The 24,844-nt window shown below is 39.8% G+C and overlaps 3 long non-coding RNA genes across 4 annotated transcripts in view; 2 read left to right on the forward strand and 1 right to left on the reverse strand.

Moving 5' to 3' along the window:
* Positions 1-7,302: 7,302 nt before the first annotated feature.
* Positions 7,303-24,844, reverse strand: part of LOC141520527 (uncharacterized) — an 18,662-nt gene continuing 1,120 nt past the window's right edge. The window contains exons 2-4 of one of the 2 annotated variants that reach the window (XR_012477647.1): positions 11,831-11,976; positions 11,666-11,747; positions 7,303-7,489 (exon numbers count right to left, since the gene is read on the reverse strand). This is a non-coding gene — a long non-coding RNA (uncharacterized LOC141520527). Of the gene's footprint in view, positions 7,490-11,665; positions 11,748-11,830; positions 13,512-24,844 lie in introns of those variants that run through there. The other variant, XR_012477646.1, reaches the window with a different exon arrangement.
* LOC141520526 (uncharacterized) lies at positions 15,253-19,054 on the forward strand. The gene is made up of 3 exons (XR_012477645.1): positions 15,253-15,749; positions 17,029-17,182; positions 18,497-19,054. It is a non-coding gene; the product is annotated as an uncharacterized LOC141520526 (long non-coding RNA).
* Positions 19,106-24,351, forward strand: LOC141520528 (uncharacterized). The gene is made up of 3 exons (XR_012477648.1): positions 19,106-19,734; positions 20,856-20,989; positions 24,267-24,351. It is a non-coding gene; the product is annotated as an uncharacterized LOC141520528 (long non-coding RNA).

Raw genomic sequence — 24,844 nt, forward strand, 5'->3', positions numbered from 1 at the left:
CCCAGTCCTCTTTCTTCTCCTACCATTCCCTCTCTCATCAGGCAAAAGACAGGATAACTATTCTCCTCGTGAAGTAATGCAAAACACTTTTCCACCTTAGTAACATTGCCTAAAATAACATAAAATAGAGCATAAAATAAAAACCAGTCAGAAAAACCTAAGGAAAAATAATCAGCTTCCTTTTCACTGTGAACCCAAAAACTGTAAGAACCTGAAAATATAGTGTTACAATAAAATGACAGAAAATATGCTAGATATTTTTAAGTTTTATTTTTTAAGATCTTAACTAACCTATAGTTGGAGGCTATTCTAAGGTAGTGACCACAACTTGGACTGAGAAAGAGTTGGATTGTTTTTTTACTTGATATTTTATTTTATTTTTCCAATTATATGTTATGGAAGTTTTTCAGCATTCATTCACTTGTATGTTTAGACCTTTTTCTACCACCACCCCCTTCCTACCCCTATTGTCACATTCTGATAAAAATTGTACATTACTTTTGTACTTAACATATTTATGGGGGGGGTGGCTAGAGCACCGGCCCTGAAGTCAGGAGTACCTGAGTTCAAATCCAACCTCAGACACTTAATAATTACCTAGCCGTGTGGCCTTAGGCAAGCCACTTAACCCCCATTGCCTTGCAAAAAAAAAAAAAAACATATTTATATATTAGACATTTTGTGTATGAGGAAGTAAGTCTAAGGAAAAAGAAAGAAACCCATGGGATACGAAGGAAAAAACAAAAGAGAAGTTTTTAATAAGTGATCAAATAATCCATTCAGATTCTGGGGTGATTTTTTGATTCTTTTGTCCTCTGTGTGTAGATGGTGGTATGTCCGTAACAAGTTTTCCGAACTGCTGAGAGGAGCTTCAACCATTGTAGTGGATCAGTTCACAATGTTGTTAATGTGGACAATGTTCTCTTGGAAGAGTCAGGAATCAATAATAGGGAACATCAAGAAACTCTTCACCATAGAAGTTGTGCAATATCTCCACCTGGAAACTGCTCCTAAAAGATGATCGTTTTTGCACAATATTATCTGAAATTCCTGTCTATTTATTGTCTCACTGTTTGTAATTAACTTAGAGATATCTCAGAGTCTTCCTTTCTAACTAGGGAGGCAAGGTGGTAACCCATAGAAAGCCTGAGCATTCTGGAAAGAAAAGTCATCTTTTCCCAAGACTTAGCTTATTATTTGACAGCACTCAGTTACATCATCAGTACTTTGTCTCTGATGGGACTGACTGTGTGTCTGTGTGTCTGTCTGTCTACCTTCCCCCCTCAACCCCAGAGTCAAAGAAACAAACCCCCTGTTCCATGGGGCGGGGGGGGGAAGGACTAAGTGGGGTCCAGTGTTGGGAAGGAGTCTAGAAACCAGCTCACAGTTGGTGGGGGTGGCATGCCTGGGCCCCCATTTGAGCCCCAGGCTGGTCCCATTATAAGGGAGAGGAGCCTGGCATAAGCCCAGGGAGGGAACCTGTGCTCCCTTCTAGCAGAACCATTGGTTGAAACTATGGCCAGAAAGGTGGGCTCCATCCTGGGGGGGGGGGGGGGGCTGGCTATCCAGTGGGACCAGTGAATGGCCCCAAGGGACCTGGAGAAAGGTGCCAAAGCCCAGGGTAGTCCAGGCAGCCCTTTCTCTAGAGGAGATTTTGCCTCTCTCAAGGACAAATGGAGGAAACTGAGGCAAACAGGATTAAAGGGTCACACTTGCCTAAGGTTCTTCACCTGGAAAATGAGGACAGTAACAGTACCTCTCTCCCAGGAAGGTTGTCAAGCTCAAATGAGGCACTATTTGTAGAGAACTTTGCAAACTTTAAAGGGCCTTATAAATGTTAATAATAGGACAGGAGCTGGCCAAAGATACATGCCATTGGATTATTCACATGTTCCTGAACTGGGTTTCCCTCTGGACTCATTCTAAGAACTGGCTGAGCTCCAAGAGTGGACTCAACAGATTTTCCTGGGCTGGGAAAGGAAATGGCTGCGCAGGAGCTCATCTTGCACCCTTGTCTGACTTTGGAATGAACCAAAAGGATCTGTTTCTAGAAATATGGAGGTTCATTATGGCTCCACTAGAAATTACAAATGACTTGGCCCTTCACACAACTTCACTCTTAAGTGAAAGTGTGTATGCACAAGTGAACCCAGCTAAGGAGGATTTAGACTAAATGATCTAAATTTCAGCAACTGACCATTTGTTAAAATATTAACTACTATAGCCCCATTATGTGTAGATACACTTGAAGCTAATTTACAGACTTCACCTTTTATCTAACTCCTCTGACCTATAGTATCCTCTGGTCAAAAGCAATACTAAAGTCAAATGAGTCATAATGGCAATCTTTCCAATGAGTCCAAGAGACCCAAGGGCAGTCATGGTACCTCTTGCCACCTTTAAGGCCCTCTGAACTGTTATCCACCTTGCTGTTGCACTTTCCCTCTGCTCTGTAGCAGAACCTTATATTATGTGGAGTCTCCCTCTTTGGGTGTGAGATCCTTGACTCAAAGGACTGTCTTGCTTTTTTTATTTGCATATTCTAAGGTATTTAGGGTTTGGCCTTTGGGCAAATCCTTTATCTGCTTCAGTTACCTCCTGCAAATTGGTGATGATTAAACTAGAGGAATTCTGAAGTATCCTTCCATTGTATATCCTATGACTTTTGTTAATTTAAGAGTTGGTGACATTCAAGAATGTGACTGTGGCCTTCACCTAGGAGGAATGGGACCTCTTGGACCATCCTCAGAAGGAGTTGTACAAACAGGCCATGCTGGAGAATGCCAGGTAACTGCTCTCCCTCGGTGAGGACATTTCCCCTAGTAACTCTGAGTTTCCATTCCCTAGTATGCAGGGTTTGGAGAATTTATCACTTATTAGAAAGAGAAAAATGCTGGTCTCCTGTGTCTAAGAGACAAATTCCTCCTGCTGTCCAGTTGTCCTGTAAAAATTCTTTATATTGTATGATAGTAAATCATACAGGGTTTCCTTCATTACTTCTGAAGCCCTGGGTAACTTCAGGTCAAAGATCAGTGTGGAAGCATCTGAGATGTGGAACTAATCTCAGAGGTTTAAACAAACCTCTACTTACTTCCATTATAAGCACTGATGGGGAGCATAAATTATTATTATTATTATTACAGATTTTATGATTATATATAGATATATTTGCTTGAACACAATGGAGTGATTCTGAAAATGGAGCAGCTCTGTAAACACAGACCTTTCCATATAGCCATAAAGATAACTAAGTTTACAAATTTCTTTCCAAGCTCATCACTAACTGATAGCTCATGCCCAGGGATTCCAGTTCCCAGAGAAGATGTAATCTCTCATTTTGAGCAAAAGGAACCCCTATGAATGCTAGAGCATGGAGAACTGAGAAGCCACTGTCCAGGTGAATGAGGTGAAGGTATATTGTTGAGAGCTGTGATTACAAGAGGCTTCTATGTGTTGTGGTGAAGCTCTGACTTTTTTTAGCAGCCACTCTCTAAACCAGTTAACCTCAGTTTTCCTATTTCTAAAATGAGTGGCTTAGACTCCATAATCTTTCCCCTCCCTTCCAGTGATCTACCTATGATCCTCTAAGAAGAAATTTTTTGGAACTTGGGGGCATGGAACTCACCTAAAAGTGTAAAATGTGGTTAGGCTATACAATATGAGGTCTTTTTTCAAGTCAGCATTTATTAAGTGCATCCTATGCACCAGACCCTAAGCACTGGCAAAATGAAGAAGTACAAGGGAGGTCCCCTGCTCTCATGGAGCTCATAGTCTGAAGGGGCAGACAACACACAAACCACTCGGTAGAAACCCACTACGAATGGGATAAACTGGAGCTGGTCAAAATATGGAAGGCCCTAAAATTAAGACTGGAAAAACACTGATTGTGGAAGGTTGGTTTTGACTGGGACTTCAGGGAAGCCAGGGAGGGCTTTCTAGGCAATAGGGAGAGGGAAGAAAAGCCTCAGAGTTGGGAGGAAGAGTGTCCTGTTTACAGAATTGAAAATAGGCCCCTAACATTGTAATATAGCATATATGGGAGTGAGGGGGAAATAAGGTGAAAAGACTGGACAAGTATGAGAGGGGTTGGTGATAAAGGGCTATGACAATTCTGGAGAGTGCTGCACATTTCATCCTTTGGGGAGCCACTTAGTAAGTGGTGACATGGTCAGAGAAGAGAAAAATGCCAATGTTGGCAGAGAATGGGGTTAGGCTGATAGTTGTTCCTTAGGTGGAATCACAGGACTTTGGAACAGATTGCACATGGCAGAAGGGAGTGTGACTGTTGGAGTCAAGGAATATATGACCCTTCATTTCTGAGCCTGGACTATTGGGAAGATGCCTCACTAGCATTAAAAAAAAATAGGAAGAAAGGATGGTTGGGGAAAACAAAATGGATTTCCTTTGGGATATGGTGAAAGGAGAGCCAGGAGGTAGATGAAATGGAATGGAATTCCTTTACATGTGTAAATAATTCCATGTCATCCCATCAACCAATTGCATGCATAAAGGAATTTATTTTAGCAAGCATCATCTTTTCATCTGACTCTGAGGGTCAAAAAGGAAAAGGCAACTAATTCAAGTGAGATGAGGAGAAACTAATTCTCAGTAAATGTCCATTTTCGGTGAAATATGAAATTAATCTTTCAGGTGAGAAGTTGCAGATGGGTGAAGAGGGGTTTGAGTTAGGGAGAGTGGGGGTCAACTGAAAAGATCTGGAAAAGTTGCTGTGGTGAGTGGCATAGGGAATCAGTCTGAGACATGTCAAAGGATTGACTTGCCACAATGCAGACACAGCTGAGATGAGGTAATCTAAATTCGTAGGGGACCCAGGCAGTTTGGCTTCATGATTTTCCCTGTGTGAAGGAAGCTGACATACTCGAAGACATCCAAGGCTAAGCTTTGCATAAATTATCATCCTGAGGTCCTTTCCTGACCTCTGTGGCTCCATCTATGTCCTATTCTTGGAGAAATATTGACCAAGTTCATCTAGGTAACCACCACATTGGTTTGGGGAGCTGGGAGGGAGAGATTCCCAGTTGTCTCCTGTAGGAGACCCTTTGTGAGCTTAGACAGAAGCTGCTGTGACTTCAAGGTTGGCTCACATTCCATCTGAGTTAGAGCATGATTAGGTGCAAGAGACAGAAATATGACTGGGGCTAGAACATGCATTTGACAACTTGGTGAGAGACCAGAATGCGAAGTTTGATGTTGAGTCTAGAGTCTAGTATCACCTCTGTGTCCAGTCAGTCCATTAATCAATAAACATTAAGTCCTGTGCATCAAAGGAATGCAAAAGATAGTCCCTGTTGTCCCTGAGCTCTCAGTCTACAATATAAACCTGGAGATGGCTTAAGAAAAAAGCAGCTGATCATGAACTTCACACTCTTAGCAGATCTACTTAAAAAGAGAATACTTTCGAACAGAAATAAATTTAGTTCAGCAGGGAAATAAGGAAATACAAGAGATAAATATAATAACAGATTAAGAAGGTGAGTAGAATTGAAAAGTAGAAATCAAAATAATGATAACAAGACAGTCATTTTGTTGTTCTTCAGTCATTTTCCAATTCTCACTCTTTGTGACACTATTTAGAGTTTTCTTGGCAAAGATGCTGGAGTGATTTGTCCTTTCCTTCTCCAATTCATGGTACAGATGAGTAAACTGAAATAGTTAAGTGACTTGTCCAGGATCACACAGCTAATAAGTGTCTGAGACCTTAGTTGAACTCAGAAAGATGAATCTTGCTGACTTTAGGTCTGGTGCTCTAGCTAGCTTTCACACAATACCAACTATGGGCCATGTAGTTTATAAATATTATCTGACTGGATCCTCATAGTAACCCTAAAAGTTAGGTGCTATTATTCTGCCCATTTTACAGATGAAGGAACTGAGGTAAACAGAGATCTTTGACCAGGTAGGATTGGAATTTAGGTTGTCCTTGAGGCTCAGCATGTTATTCATTGTACTACCAGCTGTATTTTAATTTTTAAAGGGAATGCTGAAAAGATTAACATATTTGTAGACTGGGAAATGGCAGGAGAACTAGGTAAGCTCTTTTACTGAGGAACAGAAATGTCTCCTTTTTTAGTTCCTTAACCAGAAAACAAAATTAATTGAATTGCTCTACTAAAGATTTATTTTAGTATTGGCTCCTAACAAACAACATATTGATAAATAATAAATGGCCATAAAGACCAATTGCATATATTACTTTGTTGTTGTATTTTAAACACTGTTTATTTTTTTTTTGGTTTGTTTTTTTTGCAAGGCAAATGGGGTTAAGTGGCTTGCCCATGGCCACATAGCTAGGTAATTATTAAGTGTCTGAGACCGGATTTGAACCCAGGTACTCCTGACTCCAAGGCCCATGCTTTATCCACTGTGCCACCTAGCCGCCCCCAATGTTTATTTTTAAAACCACCTTTATAAGGACAGAATTTCTTTACACTTAAGTTTTTTTGTCTACTGTGACAAACCAGCTCCTCTGCACTCTGAATGACTGCATAACTACTCTATATGATCAAACAATTCCTTGGAGAGACTGCCCAGGAGACGATTAGCGACATCATTAGTAGAGAGGTTCCACTAAGGAGGGTCTGTGCATGTCAGTGACAATTTGCACATGGAAGTTTAGAAATGATTAGATGTCCAGTGGAATGACTATATTGAACTTAGTCTGAAGCAGAGAATGATGTCATCACTCCATGATCCCTGAAAGCATTATACACCTGATGAACATGATAGTTTGGAATCACTGCAGACAGAATCCTAGTACAGTTGAAGTCAAGCTTGTTGTCTGAAAGGAAAAATGTCTTTGAAATAAAATTGGACCATCATTTACTGCTTAAGGTGCAAGTTACAAATTTTTATCACAAATCCCCTGAACAGAAATTTCAAGAGCTTTGTGAACCATTAACTGGGAAGGGCTGCAAGAGGACCAGTAGTGAAGCATGGTGTCCACTTCCTTCAGAAACGATGACGGACTTAAGTTCCTTCAGAAAGCACATATTTTCAGATATGGGAAATGTCATACATTTTTTAAAGTTTTTGTTTTAGTGAGCAGAGACATTTAAGGATAAATTTGTGTAAAGAAATAAGCAATAGCAAGAAAAAAATAAATTTAAAAAAAAGAAAGAATGGTTAGCCCTCCCCACCAAAAAAAAGTCATGATCCAGAACAAAACTTCTTATTTCAAGTAAATACAAAAAGTACTGCTGGCATTTGTCATGTGACCTTAGATAGTGCAGCAGAACAGTGAAATTGATAACCAAGGAAATTTCATTTTGTAATAGGATTGTTTAATATTTGTGAATCAAAAGACATAGCATTTATTAATAAAAATTGGAGGGGCAGCTAGGTGGCGCAGTGGATAGAGCAGCGGTCTTGGAATCAGGAGTACTTGAGTCCAAATCTGGCCTCAGACACTTAATAATTACCTCGCTGTGTGGCCTTGGGCAAGCTACTGAACCCCATTGTCTCGAAAAATCTAAAAAAAAAAAAAGAAAGAAAAAGAAAAATTGTAAAGTGCCGTCAATGAAAGTGAAAGTAAAATGTCAAAGAGGAGACAGTTTGTCTGGTCCTGTGGGTCATCACAATGCTTGAGTTTCCAGCTAGAATTTAATTGAAGTCACTGAGCTGTTCTGGACTCATGACCTGAGTTGTGAATGTAATGTGAATGCCAGCCCTGCCTGTGTCACCCTGAGAATTCAATGTGATTATGTAGGAAGTGCTTGGTGAATAACATCATCCTTCAGATGTGAGCTAGTGATATTTTCAAATGATTGATTCTGCCCATTTAAATTTGAAGACTTTTCTGATTTACCTGGGGAAACAATGTAAAACAGTGGAAGGAAGGGAACATAATTAGTGTGTATATATGACTATGTAGGTATATTTAATATCTATTTCTTTTGGAAGGAAAGATCAGATTTGAAATAAATAGACTCCCATTTGATAGACAGATAGATAGATATAGATATAGATTAGATAGAGATAGATTATAGATATAGATGATGTAGACATAAATAGATTAGATAGATATAGATTAGATATACATATACATATAGATATACATATAGATATAGATATAGATGATATAGATATAGATAGATGTAGATGTAGATAGATATAGATGTAGATATAGATGATATAGATAGATATAGATATAGACATAAATGATATAGATAGATGTAGATATAGATATAGATGATATAGATAGATATAGATATAGATATAAATGATATAGATATAGATAGATGTAGATGTAGATGTAGATGAAGATGTAGATGAAGATGTAGATGTAGATAGCTATAGATGTAGATATAGATGATATAGATAGATAGAGATAGAGATAGAGATAGAGATAGATGATATAGATAGATTAGATATAGAGATAGAGATAGAGATAGAGATAGAGATAGAGATAGAGATAGAGATAGAGATAGAGATAGATAGATATAGATATAGATGGATATATAGATATAGATGATGATGATATAGATATAGATATAGATATAGATATAGATATAGATATAGATATAGATATAGATATAGATAAAGATATAGATATAGATGTAGATGATATAGATATAGATGTAGATGATATAGATGATATAGATATAGATATAGATATAGATATAGATATAGATATAGATATAGATATAGATAGATATGGATATGGATATGGATATAGATTAGATATAGATATGGATATAGATATAGATATAGATATGGATATGGATATAGATATAGATATAGATATATAGATATGGATATAGATATAGATATAGATATATAGATACGGATATAGATATGGATACGGATATAGATATAGATATGGAAATAGATATAGATATAGATATAGATATAGATATAGATATAGATATAGATATAGATATAGATATAGATATAGATATAGATATAGATATGGATATGATATAGATATGGATATGGATATGGATATAGATGATATAGAGATAGAGATAGAGATAGAGATAGAGATAGAGATAGAGATAGAGATAGAGATAGAGATAGATATATTAGATAGAGGTGAGATAGAGATAGAGATAGAGAGATAGAGATAGAGATAGAGAGAGAGAGAGAGAGAGAGAGAGAGAGATAGAGATAGAGATAGAGATGATATAGATATAGATATAATCAATGTGGAAAGAGTCTTACATAAAGTTCCAGTTTTGCTGAGCATCAGAGAATCCACACTGGAGAGACACCTTATGAATGTAATCAGTGTGGATTTTAGACACAACTCAAGTCCAGCCAAACATCAGAGTATACATAAGGGAAAGAAACCTCAGCCCTTATTTCCCATCAGAGGATTCATACTAAATAGAAATCCTATCACTATAATAAATGGGGAAAGTAATTCAAATGGAGTATAGAACTTCTTAACTAAAAATTCACTCTGAGTACTAACCCTATTATGGAATCCATGGGTGAAGGCCCTCCATGAGAGACTGCCTCTTACTTTGCATGAAGCCTTTTGAATGTACTCAATGGGTGCCTGCCTTGGGCAAATGTTGGTTGCTGGTGAAGGATTAAATTTTGAGGAGAAGATATTACAGCTAAAAGGGAAATGAAATTGTCCATCTCTGCAAACACTTGATAGAGTCCAGATTTTATACTTGACATTATTCATTCCCCATAAGGAGATTGAGATTCCACTAAGGAATTAATAACAATATTTTTCTAAGAAGGTGAATTCTAATACTAAAAGAAATTCATTTAAAAGTTGCCAGATTAACTTCAGTTTTAACAAAGGTACCAGGATGGGAATATATAAATAAAAATATTGAGTAATCAGTTGCAAAACAGTGCATGACCAGTAAATTATTTAAAATATAACATTTTCAACTTCTAGCCTTGTTCAAATGAATAACCCCTAGGAAATGTGGGAGTCCCTAAGTCATAAGATAGACCATAAGCCATTCTTCTCTTGAGATATCAAAGAGTGCTACTATTTTCATTCACACCAAACTTAGATCATGATGATATTAACCTCACTAAATAACAGAATTATATCCTGGTTTCACAAGTCTTTCCATAATTTGCCCAATTATCTCCATACCATTATGAGAAATTAAAGGACCCTTATCTTTCACAGGATTTTTTAACTAGTACAAGACAGATGACAAGGTTAAATACTTAATTGCTTACTTGTTTGGGATACAGAAAGAACCAAAATTTTAGAACAAATGTCTCCAGCTTATAGCAGCCTCTCGCTATAGTAAATCAGGTGTCATCTATCATTAATCTGAGATCTGCTTAGTTGCATTAATACTGAGTATCTAACAGTAGTATAGAAATTTACTATGAAAGACCCTACAGTAAGGTAATGATGCTTCCCTAACTTCATGACAATTCCAGGCAAAAGTTATATAGATGCAATGGAGCCAAGAAGATGACAGAGTAAAGGCAGGGAGCTCTCCCCCAAACCACTCCAAAAATTTTTACAGTGTCTAACCAAATTCAAGAGCAGCAGAACCTACAAAAAGATGGAGTGAAATAGCTTTCCAGTCCAAGACAACTTGAATGTGTTACAGCAGCATTAGAAAGGGCCCTCAGCACAACCCAAGTTGGGCCCCAGCAAACCAGAAACCCAGAAACTTTACCCTCCTAAAAGGTACCATAGATAATAAAGTCATTTCAATATTGAATATATATGCACCCAGTGGGACAGCACCCAAATTCTTAGAGGAGAAGCTGAAAGAATTACAGGAAGACATAGATGTAAGGGGATAATAGATAGAGTATGTGGCCATGAGGAGTTCATCCTGAGAGTCATTGAGACCTGGGACAACAGGAAGGTCCATACCAGAGTGCTCTGAACTCAGGAAGGAGCTCTGGCCCTTCTCTCTCTTTGTTCTCCTGCCTTTCATCCTTATCTTGTTGAATATTCTCAGGAAGGACCTTTTGTCCTTATCCCTCTGCCTTTCATCCTCATATTGTTCAACTGTCCCAGGAAGGAGTTCTGGTACTTATCTCTCTTTATCTTGTTAAAGATTCCACATTTTTCCAGGATACAGACCTTTTGTGGCAAGCCCATTACACTTCCACAGGCCTGGAGATGAGGGATGCTGATACAAGGGGACTAGGCTTATATATACCCTTATTTCAACTATGTGAGTCAGAGATGTAGCATATACCTGCAATAATAAACTCCTTGCTTATCTCTCACTGGCTGACTGACTTTCATTATTGAACATGCGGGACATGTCCGGCGGAGCTCCCCGAAGAGTTGTGTGAAATAAACTGAGACCCGGCTGCCCAGAGTGGACCGCAACACATAGACAGCAAAACTCTACTAGTAGGAGACCTCAACCTCCCGCTATCAGATCTAGATAAATCAAATCATAAAACAAACAAGAAAGAAATTAGGGAGGTAAATAGATTGTTAGAAAAATTAGATATGGTAGACTTATGGAGGAAATTGAATGGGGATAGGAAGGAATATACCTTTTTCTCTGCAGTACATGGAACTTATCATTTTACAGATGAAGCTCTATGGTTCAAGGACTTGCAAGGGAAACCACTGCTTAAAAAAGTCTGAAAAAGATTTCCTGGCCCTAAACCTAGTATTTGCTTCACTACAAGACAGAAAAGTCTCTTGTAATCACAGTTCACATATACATGCTTTCATTTCACTCACCTGAATAGCAGCTCAAGCCTTCTTGCTCCAGTATCCCTTTGTTCAAAAGAAGAAATCACATCTTCTCCGGGAACTGGAAGCCCTGGGCATGAGGAATGATTAGGGATGGACTTAGAGAGAAACTAATAATTTAGTTCTCAGAGTTATCAAAGGAAGTGTACTTACCCAGAGAGAGCAGGATCTGGGCATTCTCCAGCATGACTTCTTTGTACACCTGCTTCTGAGCATGGTCCAAGAGGCCCCACTCCTCCTGGGAGAAGTCTACAGCCACATCCTTGAATGTCACCAATCAAAAGTCATAGGATATAGAGCTGAAAAACACTTCAGAATTAAATTGTCCATCCCTCATCAACTTAAAGAAAATGAACAGATAAGGGATTTGCCCAAAAGTCATACCCTTTATGAGTGTCAGATTCCTTTCTTGAAACCACAGTTAGAGAGCCCAATTGAATTTTGGAAAATGTGTTTTATAAGGTCAATTGGAATAAAGCTGAGAAAAGTCTTGTTATGGAATAGAACTAGTATGGAATCAGGGAGAAAGTATGTATTCTGTCTCTGAGTTAGGTAGATCTATGGAGGAGAAAGAGAGGGTGATATGAAATTTCTTCCTTATCAGAAACGATATATGCTATGTTCTAAAGAACATTCTATAAAGAGCTTGTGAGTATTGGGAGGGGGGAGAAGGGGTCTTCCTAATTCTGGGACTGGTACTCTACCCACTGTGCCACCTAGCTGCCCCAGGGCAATGCCTCTTTTGTGGGACTACATTACAACATGGGAATTTTATGTAATCACTAAACAGAGAATAAAGTTAAAGATCTAGTTTTCTTCCTGAAAAGTTGAAATAAAGTCTTACCCAGAGGAAAACATGAAGAGAATTCTAAAGAGATATTCATTCATCTGTATCTGGACCACATGAGTAGTATGAGAGAATCCAGTCAAGTAAAAGAGTTATCTGTTCTTACACTGAGGTTTTGAGGATACTTTAGAGTTGTTTTGTCATGGCTAAAACAGCTTATGCCTTTGCTTTATAATTGCTTTCCTCATTCCTTAATTATAATATTTTGTTATATAGAAATAAAAGTAATTATGATAGAGAAAGGAGGGTTCCTTCATTGTCTAAAAAAGCAGTAATAATTATCTTGGGTCTTGTTTGAGCTAATTCATGAGGAAAATATTTCCAGTTTCTTTAGGAATAATAAATAATCTAAAAATACACTTATAAGTCTAGAAATCCAAAGAATGAGTTAAGAGACTGATTGATAATATACAATGAGAAGACAGCAGATCTGAGTACCCTGATACTTTGGGAGGGGTCAACTCTATATCCAACCTGTTACATGCATAATCTGTATTTGGCCAACTCACTAAGAATCTGATGGTCTTTCAATTCATTTTCTTAAATTTCTATCATAATCATGATTCATTTCATCAGAGATTCTGATGTTTGAAAATAAATCTCCATTCTGTACACAAAATTCATGTTTGGAATCATGTTTTAAGAGTATCTCTAAAGAAGCCTGGAAGGATTTGCATGAATTGATGCTGAGCAGAACCAGAAAAACATTGTACACCCTAACAGCAACATGCAACATGGGGGTGATAATCAACCTTAATGGACTTGCTCATTCCATCAGTGCAACAATCATCGACAATTTTGGGCTATCTGTAATGGAGAATACCATCTACATCCAGAGAAAGAATTGTATAATTTGAACAAAGACCAAAGACTATTACCTTCAGTTTGGGGGGGGGGGAACATGTTATCTTATTATATAATCTTGCTATCTCTTATACTTTATTTTTCTTCCTTAAGGATATGATTTCTCTCTCATCACATTCAACTTAGAACAATGTATACCGTGGAAACAATGTAAAGACTAACAGACTGCCTTCTGTGGGGGGTGGGGGGAGGGAAGTAAGATTAGGGGGAAAATTGTAAAACTCAAAATAAATAAAGTCTTCCTTTAAAAAAAACGAATGTCTCTAAAAAAAATATAAAACTGAGTATAAACATGTCAACTTCCTCCTTTGAAAATAAGAAACTTGCTTGGTTATCTTTTTGATCACAACTATGAATTCACCATTGTATCAATAATCTAGGGATGGTACAAACATCCTGGAAAGAGAAGAGAATATTTCATGTTTTATGAAAGGATGTATCTGATAAAGCCCAGATGTCCCTGAATCAGAATAAGACATTCTTCTGACCCCTTAAAGAGTCATGACATAAAGCAGATATCCTGAAACTGGGGAAGGAATCTGCAAAATGTGCTATGACTTCACTGGTTGCCACCAATCCTTTTATGGTCCTTTGTCTAACTCCTATAAACATACTCCCCAAAATTCTTACTTGGAGTCCAGTTTTCTAACTGGTTCCTGAATGAGAACTTAATAAACACTTATTTTTTTTTTATTAAAGTCAACTCTTGTAAGTTAACCGTATTTGTTCTTAAAATATCTGATGTATGATCTATTTGTAACCCGTTTTTCCTTCACTTCCTTTATTATTTTACTTGTGAACAACTAAGGAATTTATTGCTCTTTTACATTTTTTGAGATCCCTTCAAATTTCTAAATCTTTTTTTCCTTAGGAGTCTCTTGAGTCACTTGTCTTCATTGCACAGTATTCCCAGTATGGGTTCTCACAAAAGGCAAGCAGTCATTTTATTGATGGATAACTGCTGTCTAATTGATTCCCTAACTCTCAAGCCTTCCACATCTACCCTTCACCACCATGGTAGGCTCCTGTTAAAGAAAAAGCTCACCTCAGATATGTCATTTGTCACTTGACTGTACTTCACTGGAACATCTCTGACTGATTTCTCCATGATGTCCCTTAATTGGGTACCTTTTCCCCACCTCCATCCCTTTTCAGCTTTCTGCTATGTGGAATGTTCTTGGCTTAACTGCTAGTTCCTTAGAGCTAAGGGAATTAAAAACCCACAGTCTGCCAAAGCAAGCCTCTCCAAAAATAACAAAAGGAGAACAATAGATCGGGAATGCAAATGCACAAAAGTGAAGGACAATCTTGAAGAAGCAAAAATAAAAAGAGAGAACATTAAAAAAAATCTTCCCCTTACCAAAGCAAAACATAATGAATTCAAAGAATGGACACAATCATGAAAGAAATAACCCAAGAAAATTAGCCAGAACTCACATTTGAAATAAGATCACCTTCAGAAAAACATTTCAAGACAATTAGTGGCTAAATTTAACTGAATTCAGAAACAAAAGTCAACAGGAAAAAGACTTTCAAATACAATGGAAAGGACATTGGAACACAAAACTAGTGAAAACACAGTAGATATTGTAAGACCCTGAGTTTCGAAATCTGTGAACTTTAGCCTGAATGCCTGTAAGATCCTGAATGTGGAAACCTATGAACTGTTGCCTAAATTCTGCCCCTAAGTCTCGTGCTTGGTCAGCTAGCTGAGTTTCTGCCAGATCAGCTTCTGAAGATTCTGCCTGGTCAGCCCTTGGACAATGCAGCAGGGGGGGCTTCTCCGAGGACCTGCATCCAATAAGAACACGCTGCACCATCTCAAGACAAGCTGCAGGCAGATGCTTGAAACTCCCCTACCAAACCATATATAAGGTCTCTCCTCACTTTAATCGGGGTTCCAGGATCCTAGCCCTGACCTAGGATGGAACCCTAGCTCGAGCTAGTTTAATAAACCCTTGCTATTGCATCTCCATCATGTCGAGTGCCTCTGTTCTGTAACTGGGGACTTTTCTTGGACCTTAACAATATGAGGAAGGATGGAAGAATATGTTCCAGTGAAGACTGACGCTCAGGATGCAACTCAGGGAGACCTATTCTACAATGTGAGCTTAACAACATGAGGCAAAAAGTGAATATTCAACAATAAAGGGAGAGTCTATAATATTCTTGATGATGATGTCTGTCCTTTCTTCTCAAAGAAGACTATGATATCAAGGGAGGTGATGCCATGACAAGCACATGAACTGGATTGGAGTGAGGGGGGCTATGCTGTCAGCAGTCTCACTTTCTCCTCCAAAGTCATCTGAGTCCAGTGGCCAGATACAAATCAGGATGACTGGAGATGGTCCTGGATGCAAGGTAATCAGGATGATGTGACTTGTCCAAGGTCAAGTAAACTAAGTAATTATTAAGTATCTGTGATTGAATTTGAACTCAAGTCTTCCTGACTCTGGCTCTGGTGCTCTGTCCGCTGTGCCACCTGGCTGGCCCAGGGCAATGCCTCTTTTGAGGGACATCAAATATGACAGGAGGGAGGTCATATTTTTGCAGAGAAACCTGGGCATGGGAGTGATGAGATCAGTTGGAGACAAACTTTGTAAATCTTTTGTTTGCATAGTAAAGGGAATCTTCCTTCTTCCTTTATCTAATTTAGGCCACACCTGAGGGCCTGACCTTCAACCTGATTTGGATTGCATTGTTTTCTGATGTAGCAGCCAGGGAGCACAGGCCCTGGAAGACAACCAAAAGAGACTGCTCCCCAAAAGTCAAAATCTCCAAAGAGAGACTTAGATCACTCCCAGTCACCACCCCCTCCCATGGACTCTGGGAGAGAATTTAAGGAGGGAGGGAGGGGCTCACCCTCTTTTACCTTCCAGCCTCCTGCTGAACCTTGGCCAGCTGGCCTGGCCAATTCAATCAGCAATCTATGTGGTCTTTAAACTCTTTTTAACTTTCCCATTAACTACCTTTAATAAATCTCTATTTTCTTTCTAAAACCTGCATTCCCAAGTCTAGGCCCCTACAAATCAAGGGGCAGAGTTGAACCTGAGTGGGATAAAGTCTGAGATTTCTTCAGTAGAATATTATCGATTGGAGAATAGTTAACTATGTGTCCCTCCTCCCTTGACAAAGCAACCTCTGGGATATTGGTGAAGAGTCAACTGACCCCACTTTATCTGTTGAAGTCGGAAGACCATTCAATTCCTGGGGCTGAAAAGATTATCTAGTTTTGGTTTGAATTTTATGCTCTTTTCCGTAGATTAGTTTGTGAGTCTAGATTGTAAAACCACATTCCTCATTTGCCAGGGGCCAAGAAGCCCCATAAGATAAAAAGAGCAAACAAAATTCCAGACATACCAGGAGCCAAGAAGCCCCCTGTCAGATAAGATAAAAGGAGCAAACAAAATTCCAGGCATACCAAGGGCCAAGATAAAGAAAAGAGGCCTCACCCTCCATTATCAAGAACAAACAGATCACAGACTATCCCTTCTCTCAGGCCAAGGCATACCAATTCCACCCCTAAACTAATCCCCTTGTTCCTTCTCTACAATATAACCATGTACTTTCTCAAATAAACTCAGACCTTATCCACCATCCTTGGGTCTCACTCTCCTTATTCTCACCCATTCCATTTCAGGCTGGGTCCTCCTCAACACCCCACTTTTCTGTCCCGCGGGTCGGGGCACGTGGCACCCAACGTGCGGCTCGAGGCACGGACTCTTGCCAGGCAGACCCTGTAAAGAAGAATCGTCGCGACCCCCTCTGATCGCTCCGGAGAGCCCCACGAACAGGTAAGTGACGTCTGCCTCATTCTTTTCTCATGGGTTCCAAGCTGTCTAAAGAACAGGTCTTTATACGGGACCTTAAACTGGCACTTAAAGACAGGGGGAGTTAAAGTAAAGAAAAAGAATCTTGTTAGATTCTTCCTTTTTATAGATGAAGTATGCCTGTGGTTTCTGGTAACAGGACCTGAAATCCACCCAGGCAAATGGCAGAAAGTAGGAAGAGATCTTAATCAGAAATTGAAAATAGAAGGACCCGATGCCGTCCCTGTTTCAGCCCTTTCTTACTGGGGTCTTATAAGAGACATAGTGGAAAGCACCACCAGGGACCCCACAAAACAACAGCTTCTTTCAGTTGCGGAGTCCTGCCTTCGCCCTCTTTCACGTACAGCCTCTATAAAGTCTTTGAAAGAAGAGGAAGCGAAACCCCCTAAAACTCCAGCTAGATCTCCCTCAGCAGCTATTGAAATCCCCCCAAGCAAATCCCTCTATCCTCCTCTCCCTTCTGAGATAACACCAGCAGAGGAGCCCATAACCTGCCCAGTGTTTACAATAAGAATCTCCGGTCCAGTCCAGAAACGGACCCAGATTCAGAGCCTCCAGACCCAGGCGATGAGGCAGAACTTGAGGAAGAAGCTGCTAGATATAATAACCCAGACTGGCCCCTAGCCTCCGCTCCCCCTCCATACCTAACTGCCCCTGCCTTCCTGCCCCTGGGGTCTAATGCCCCCTTTACTCTCTCCGCACTAGAAGCCATCTCCCGTGGGGGATATCTTCTCCCCTCTGAGTGGCTCAGGATCGTCCAGGCAGTACTTACACGAGGACAGTTCCTCACCTGGAAGGCTGATTTTTTTTGATCGTTGTCAAACCATTGCTTCAACTACCTATAAAACTTCTAAGGGAGCTTATGAAAAACCCTCAAGGACAGGGCATTGTAGAAAGAGCCCACCAAACGCTCAAAAACATGATTACTAAATTACAGAAAGGGTCAGAGACACTCTACCCCAAGATTAACAATGCTAAAACTATTCTTAACCATGCCCTCTTTGTCCTCACTTTCCTCTCCCTTGATGCTAATGCCAAAGCTGCAGCAGATCTCCTTTGGCATCCCACTACTGAACACAATTATGCACAGGCTATGTGGAGAGATCCCATCTCCAACAAATGGCAAGGACCTGACCCAGTCCTTATCTGGGGTAAAGGACATGCCTGTATTTATGATTCATCAGCTCAAAATGCTAGATGGCTACCCAAGAGTCTAGTAAAATCACATAATCCACCCAGGGAACCCCCTGAGGAATCCCCCTCTGTGCTCTCTTGTAGATAAAAGATCCAGCATGAAGGCACTCGTCCTGTGCCTGCTCCTTCCGCTGTCCTGCTCATACCAACTACTTAACTACACTTGGTCAGTCGAAGACGCTCAAGGATTCTGCATCTGGAGTACCTCGAAAGTTGACTCCACGACACCCTGGCTTCCCCTGTACCCAGATCTTTGTTGATTATCTGAATGGAACAGTGGATGGGACGCAGTATGGGGGTCCGATGATAGCATGACAGGCTGTGGCTCTCAAGATAGAAAAGAGAGGCTTGGGACCCTCTCTTTTTATGTTTGCCCGGGATACCATCGCTCATCAGCCCCACAATGTGGTAGAACGGGGGACTTCTATTGTAAAAATGGGATTGTGAGACTACAGGAACTGGGTACTGGATCACCTCATTAATGCCTCTGTACAAGCTTTGACCCAGATACAGAATTCTTCATTGGAAGAATGCTGGACCTGCTATTCCTCTTCCCCTCCCTTCTATGAAGGTATTGTTCAATTCGGGAACATCACACACTCCAACAGAACAGATGACCTCAGATGGGGCACTGGGGAATCCCAAGGCCTCACTCTAGCAAAAATCTCCGGTCAGGGAAATTGTCTCCTTGGCCCGCAAATGCTCCCCCCCTCTTCAGCTAGACACAGTATGTAACCAAAGTACCCTTATTAATACTTCCTATAGATATGCTGTAGCCCCTCCTAATACCTATCTTGCCTGCTCGTCAGGACTAACCACCTTTGTGAACACCAAACAATTCCTTGAGAAAAAGGACTATTGTGTCCTTGTCTCCCTTTTTCCTCACCTAACTGTCCACTACTCAGAGGAATTCCTCCAATTTTGGGAACATGGAAGGGGTACCCTTATCAGAGACAAAAGAGAACCCCTGACAGCAGTTACACTCGAAGTCCTGATTGGACTTGGGTTTGTTGGCTCTGGTACAGGTATTGCCTCCTTAGTCTCCTCCAATGCACAGTACACCCAGCTTAGCTCTGCTATTGATAAGGATCTCTCAGAACTTCAAGCAGGGTTAGAACACCTAAAAGATTCTGTTGCCTCTCTAGCTGAAGTAGCATTACAAAATAGACGTGGTCTTGATTTGTTATTTTTACAACAGGGGGGACTCTGCGCGGCACTAAAGGAAGAATGCTGTTTTTTTAAGGATAAACTTGGCCTGGTAGAAGACAGTCTGCAAAGGGTTAAGGATAGCCTGGAAAAAAGAAAAAGGGAGAGAGAGAAAGGTGAGGCATGGTATAAAAATTGGTTTTCCACATCCCCCTGACTCTCTACTCTGCTCCCAAGCCTTCTAGGCCCGTTAATTGGCTTCCTAATTCTAATTTCTTTTGGACCATGGGCCTTCAGGAGACTGACCAACTTTATCAAATCCCAAATTGACTCAGCCCTTGGAAAACCAGTTTCGGTCTTATATCACCAATTGAAAAGCCAAGGGTCCTGTGAGGACCTCCAAATGGAACCCTTGAGGTTCGCTGCTCTTACACCTCGCCCACCTTGGTATGCGTGCATCTGCTCAAGGAAAGGCACCCCCTAAGGGCTGCAGTGATACCCAATGACGGGATTTAGTGCAACTCCATGACTTGGGAACATCAGATCCTACAGGAGATAACAAGGACCTCCCTAAGGTCCCCTCCTGGTCACGGATACCAAGCATGAAAATCAAGTTGCACAGCCTAAGACAGGGATCCTGCCCATAAATTTAAAATAAAAAAGGGGGACATGCCAGGGGCCAAGAAGCCCCATAAGATAAAAAGAGCAAACAAAATTCCAGACATACCAGGAGCCAAGAAGCCCCCTGTCAGATAAGATAAAAGGAGCAAACAAAATTCCAGGCATACCAAGGGCCAAGATAAAGAAAAGAGGCCTCACCCTCCATTATCAAGAACAAACAGATCACAGACTATCCCTTCTCTCAGGCCAAGGCATACCAACTCCACCCCTAAACTAATCCCCTTGTTCCTTCTCTACAATATAACCATGTACTTTCTCAAATAAACTCAGACCTTATCCACCGTCCTTGGGTCTCACTCTCCTTATTCTCACCCATTCCATTTCAGGCTGGGTCCTCCTCGACACCCCACTTTTCTGTCCCGCGGGTCGAGGCACTCATTAACGAGGGTGGGTCCATGGGGAGGGGGCAGGGAATTGAGTTACGATAAATGTGATTCTTGGGCCTTTTTCTTTTGCCTCAATCTCTAATTGATTGTGGCCAGTTCCTCCAGAAAGGATTAAAACTTTCTCTTCATACCTTCAGAGATCTCTGAAATTTATTTAAGTGGCAATTGTCCCACACAAAGCCAAGAAGTGACAATATCAAGGACCTAAAATTTTCACTTCAATTCCACAGACATTTATTAAGTACCTATTTATGTGGCTCTTACTCTGTACTAACTGGGAATACAAAAAGAGACAAGACAGTCCCTACCCTCATGGAACTTACAATCTAATGATGAAGACAAACTGCAAACAAATATATACAAGGTAAGCTATGCAAAAGAGAAATTGGAAATAACTAAAAGAGAAAACCAGGACAGCTAGTGATGAGGGGAGAAAGATGAAGAGAATTGTAAATGAATTGTGAATAGAACATAAAGAATTTGGATGGAGATGTAAGTTGACTAGAAGTAGAGAATTAGGATTGTAACAGAAACAATTGTTATCTTAAAAGCTGCCTGGGTGGAGACCTTCCCCAATTTTTGATGTACCATTGATTCATCCTTTCATGTAAAACTTGTATACTGATCTCCTTAGGTTTTACCCTCTTCATAATTCCTGGTCTAGTAAGAGAAAGGGAGTTCACCTTTTGCCCTCTGGATTCAATTGCAAATATATCCTTAAAGAAAGGAAGAACAACCCAAATAGCTAGAACATTCAGTGCTCCCAGCTGGATTGTGTCAATATAAGAAAAAAACAATACTACTCAAAAAACTAGACGTTCAATGATGTACAAGTGACCCATGACATTTTACAGAAAGACAAAATTGTCCCAGTAAGATAATGTTTATTAACAGGGTAAGGGTATCCGATAATAAAGGATGGGTCAAATAGTCCTGCCTTTGGAGAAAAGATCTCCACTTGAAGATATAACTCATCTTTAAAAGGATAGAAGAACAGCAAATCAATCCATTTAATATCACAAGAATGAGAGACCATCATTGCTTACATCAAAGAAAAAGACATAGCTCCCATATGTCATGAGGACCCCCCCTCCCCTTTAGGGAATGCTCTAGTAAATGGATAGCTCCTGACCATACCCAAAGGTAGCTAAGAAGGACCAGGGATGAGAGAAGATTAGACAAAACCATCTTAATTGTTAAAGATGGGACAGGGTCTTTTCAAGGATCCAAACCTCCTGGGATGCAGCTCAGAGAGGTCCTTGAAAGAATTCCCTGATACAGACCTTCTCAGTCAAGGCTTTCATTCAACACTAAGAATACAGTGGGTCAGGCAGGAGAGGCAGTAGCTGTGTGATTAAAGCATTTTCCTTATATAGGGCAGAGTAAACAAAATGTCCTTAGCAGATGTTTAAGTCTGGATGTCAGAGGGGCCCAAGTCTGTCCAGAGAGAGAGAGAGAGAGAGATGAAGCCAACAAGGGGCAGTTAGAAAAGGAAGAACTAGTAACACAGTCCTAAACATGTTTAAGGTGGACTCAAAGGGGTCCCTAGGCTAGGAGCCAATGGTGAAGATAAGATGAAGTTAGAAAAAGCAGAACTAGTAATAAAGTCATAATGTAAAAGGACAAAGGGACCTCAGATGGACCAAGGATGAATAGGGCTGATAAGGGAACAATTAGAAAAAGCAAAGCTTTTAATAAAGTCATTAACACATTTTTCTTTTTTTTTCTTTGTTATTCATACATCTAGTTTAATTTAAAGGATACATGTTATGTACATTGGGTTGTCAAAACAACTATATACTTATTGGTATGATCCCAAACACTAATCAATCCTACTGATAACAGACTTTTTTTTAACTAATGACCTTCAGGATGGGAAGGGGAAGTGGAGAAAAGAGACAGAGACAAAGAGAAAGACAGAAACAGAGAGACAGACACAGAAAGACAGAAAGACTGAACTTTTTCCCCACATGAGTTTTTACACTCAGAGACAAAGAAGAGGTTTTTTAGTTTATCCCATAAAAAAAGAATATGAGTAAAATCTGACCTAAAATATAGGATCAAGAATTATCTCACTAATCTAATTCTAAAGAGGATATTTTACAGGGCTGAATAAAAGAATAACAAAATTCATTTGTAAAAACCAAAGATCTATAATATCAAAGTTGTTCCTCTTGTTGTTTGTCCTTTGTTCTTGAAGACCAAGACCTACAAGTAAATGCAATTTAAGTAAGGAGAGAAATTTCAAGAGAAATGATGGAAAAATGTAAGGATTTAAGAGGATAGGAGGAATAGCACTGCAGACCTCAAATTATATTAGTAAGCAGCAGTCATCAAAACCATCTGGTACTGGTAAAATAATAGAGAGATAAGTCAATGGGGAAGGGAAATAAATTGGAAACAAAAAAAATCACATAAATATAAAACTAAAAAGTAGTTCTTTGAAAAGACTAATAAAAATAATAAAACCCTTATTTAATCCAATTAAGAGAACAGAAAATCAAATTGAAAAATACCTATAAGTAGGGGCAGCTAGGTGTCACAGTGAATAAAGCACTGGCCCTGAAGTCAAGAGTACCTGGGTTCAAATCCGGTCTCAGACACTTATTATATTACCTAGCTGTGTGGCCTTGGGCAAGCCACTTAACCCCATTTGCCTTGCAAAAACCTAAAAAAAAATACCTATAAGAAAGGTAAAATCAAAACAAAACCAGAATAAATAAGGATAATCAGAACATAATATAGTTTTACACTCATGAAACTGAGAACATAAAAGAAATAGAGGAATTCCTCCAAAAAACATGAAATGCTCAAACTATCAGAAGTCTAAAAAGAGATCTTGAATAACCTGATTTCTGAAAAGAAACTAAGGGAAAAAACCTCCAGGTTCTGATTTATTCATAGGAGAATACTATCAAATCTGGAAAGAACATTTAGTACCCACCTTCTCTAATAATTCCCACAAATAAGAAAGTATCCTACCAAGATCTAGGTGTTTCTTGTACTTTGTTATTGAAAAAGACCAAAATCACATCACTATATTTGAGACAAATGACAGTGTGTCAATTGTGGCTCTACCACAGATTGCGCATGCATAGTACATGGGTTGGCTACTCTAAACTTACAGATGTCCCATTTCCTTTGAGCTGCTTCCATTCTGCCTTCCTCAGAGAGTGCAGCTCCCTCACTGATGAAGGCATGCTATGCTGGGTGGTCTTGTGCCAGTGTCTCCCATGCTATAAAATCAATTCTAAAATCTTTCATTGAGACCTTCAGGATGTCTTCTAACCCCCTTGTGAGTGCTTGCCCTGTGGGAGTTCTCCATAAAATAGTTTTTTGGGCATGCATAAGTCTGACATTCTAACAATGTGTCCAGCTCATTAGTTGTACTCTCTGTAGTAACATTGGAAGGCTGGACAGTTTATCTGAGAAAGGACCTCAGTGTCTGGTATCTTCTCCTGCCAGGTGATCTTGAGAATCTTCCTGAGACAATTTAAATGGAAGCGATTCTGTTTCCTGACATGGCGCTGGTAGATTGTCCAGGTTTCACAGGCATACAGCCATGAGGTCAGCACAACAGCTCTATAGACCTTCAGTCTGGGAGTCAGTCTAAAACTCCTTTCTCACACATTTTCTTTTAGAGCCTCCCAAATACCGAAATAGCTCTGGTAGTGCACGTCAACCTCACTGTCAATGCAAACCTCCCTGGAAAGGACACTGCCAAAGTAAGTGAACTCGTCCATAGGACTCAAAACTTCTCCATTTGCTGTAATTTGTGGTTCCACATATGGATGATGTGGTGCTGGCTGATGGAACATGGCTTTTTTTTGTGTTCATTGTTAGGCCAAAATGAGCACAAGCAGCAGAGAATGGATGAATACTTTTGTTGCATCTCAGTTTCAGAGGCTGCATTGAAGGCACAATCAGCTGCAAACAGAAGATCATGCACTAACTTCCCTCCATTTAGATCTAGACCTCCCTCCATTTTGGCCTCTTCAAGTTGAAGAATTGGCCTTCAGTGTGGTAGCTGACCTTGAGGTTATATTTGTCCTCAGTGAAGGCATTTGATAACATGGCTGAAAATACACATCCCTGTTTTACATTGGTGTTTGGGAAATCTCAAGAGCATCATCCACCCTCCAGAACCCAGGCATACATGCTTTCTTGGAACTGAAGTACAGTACTGACAAACTTCTCTGGGCAAACAAATCTTGACATA

This window comes from Macrotis lagotis, chromosome 4 (genome assembly GCF_037893015.1).
Source record: "Macrotis lagotis isolate mMagLag1 chromosome 4, bilby.v1.9.chrom.fasta, whole genome shotgun sequence".
Lineage (NCBI taxonomy): Eukaryota > Metazoa > Chordata > Mammalia > Peramelemorphia > Peramelidae > Macrotis > Macrotis lagotis.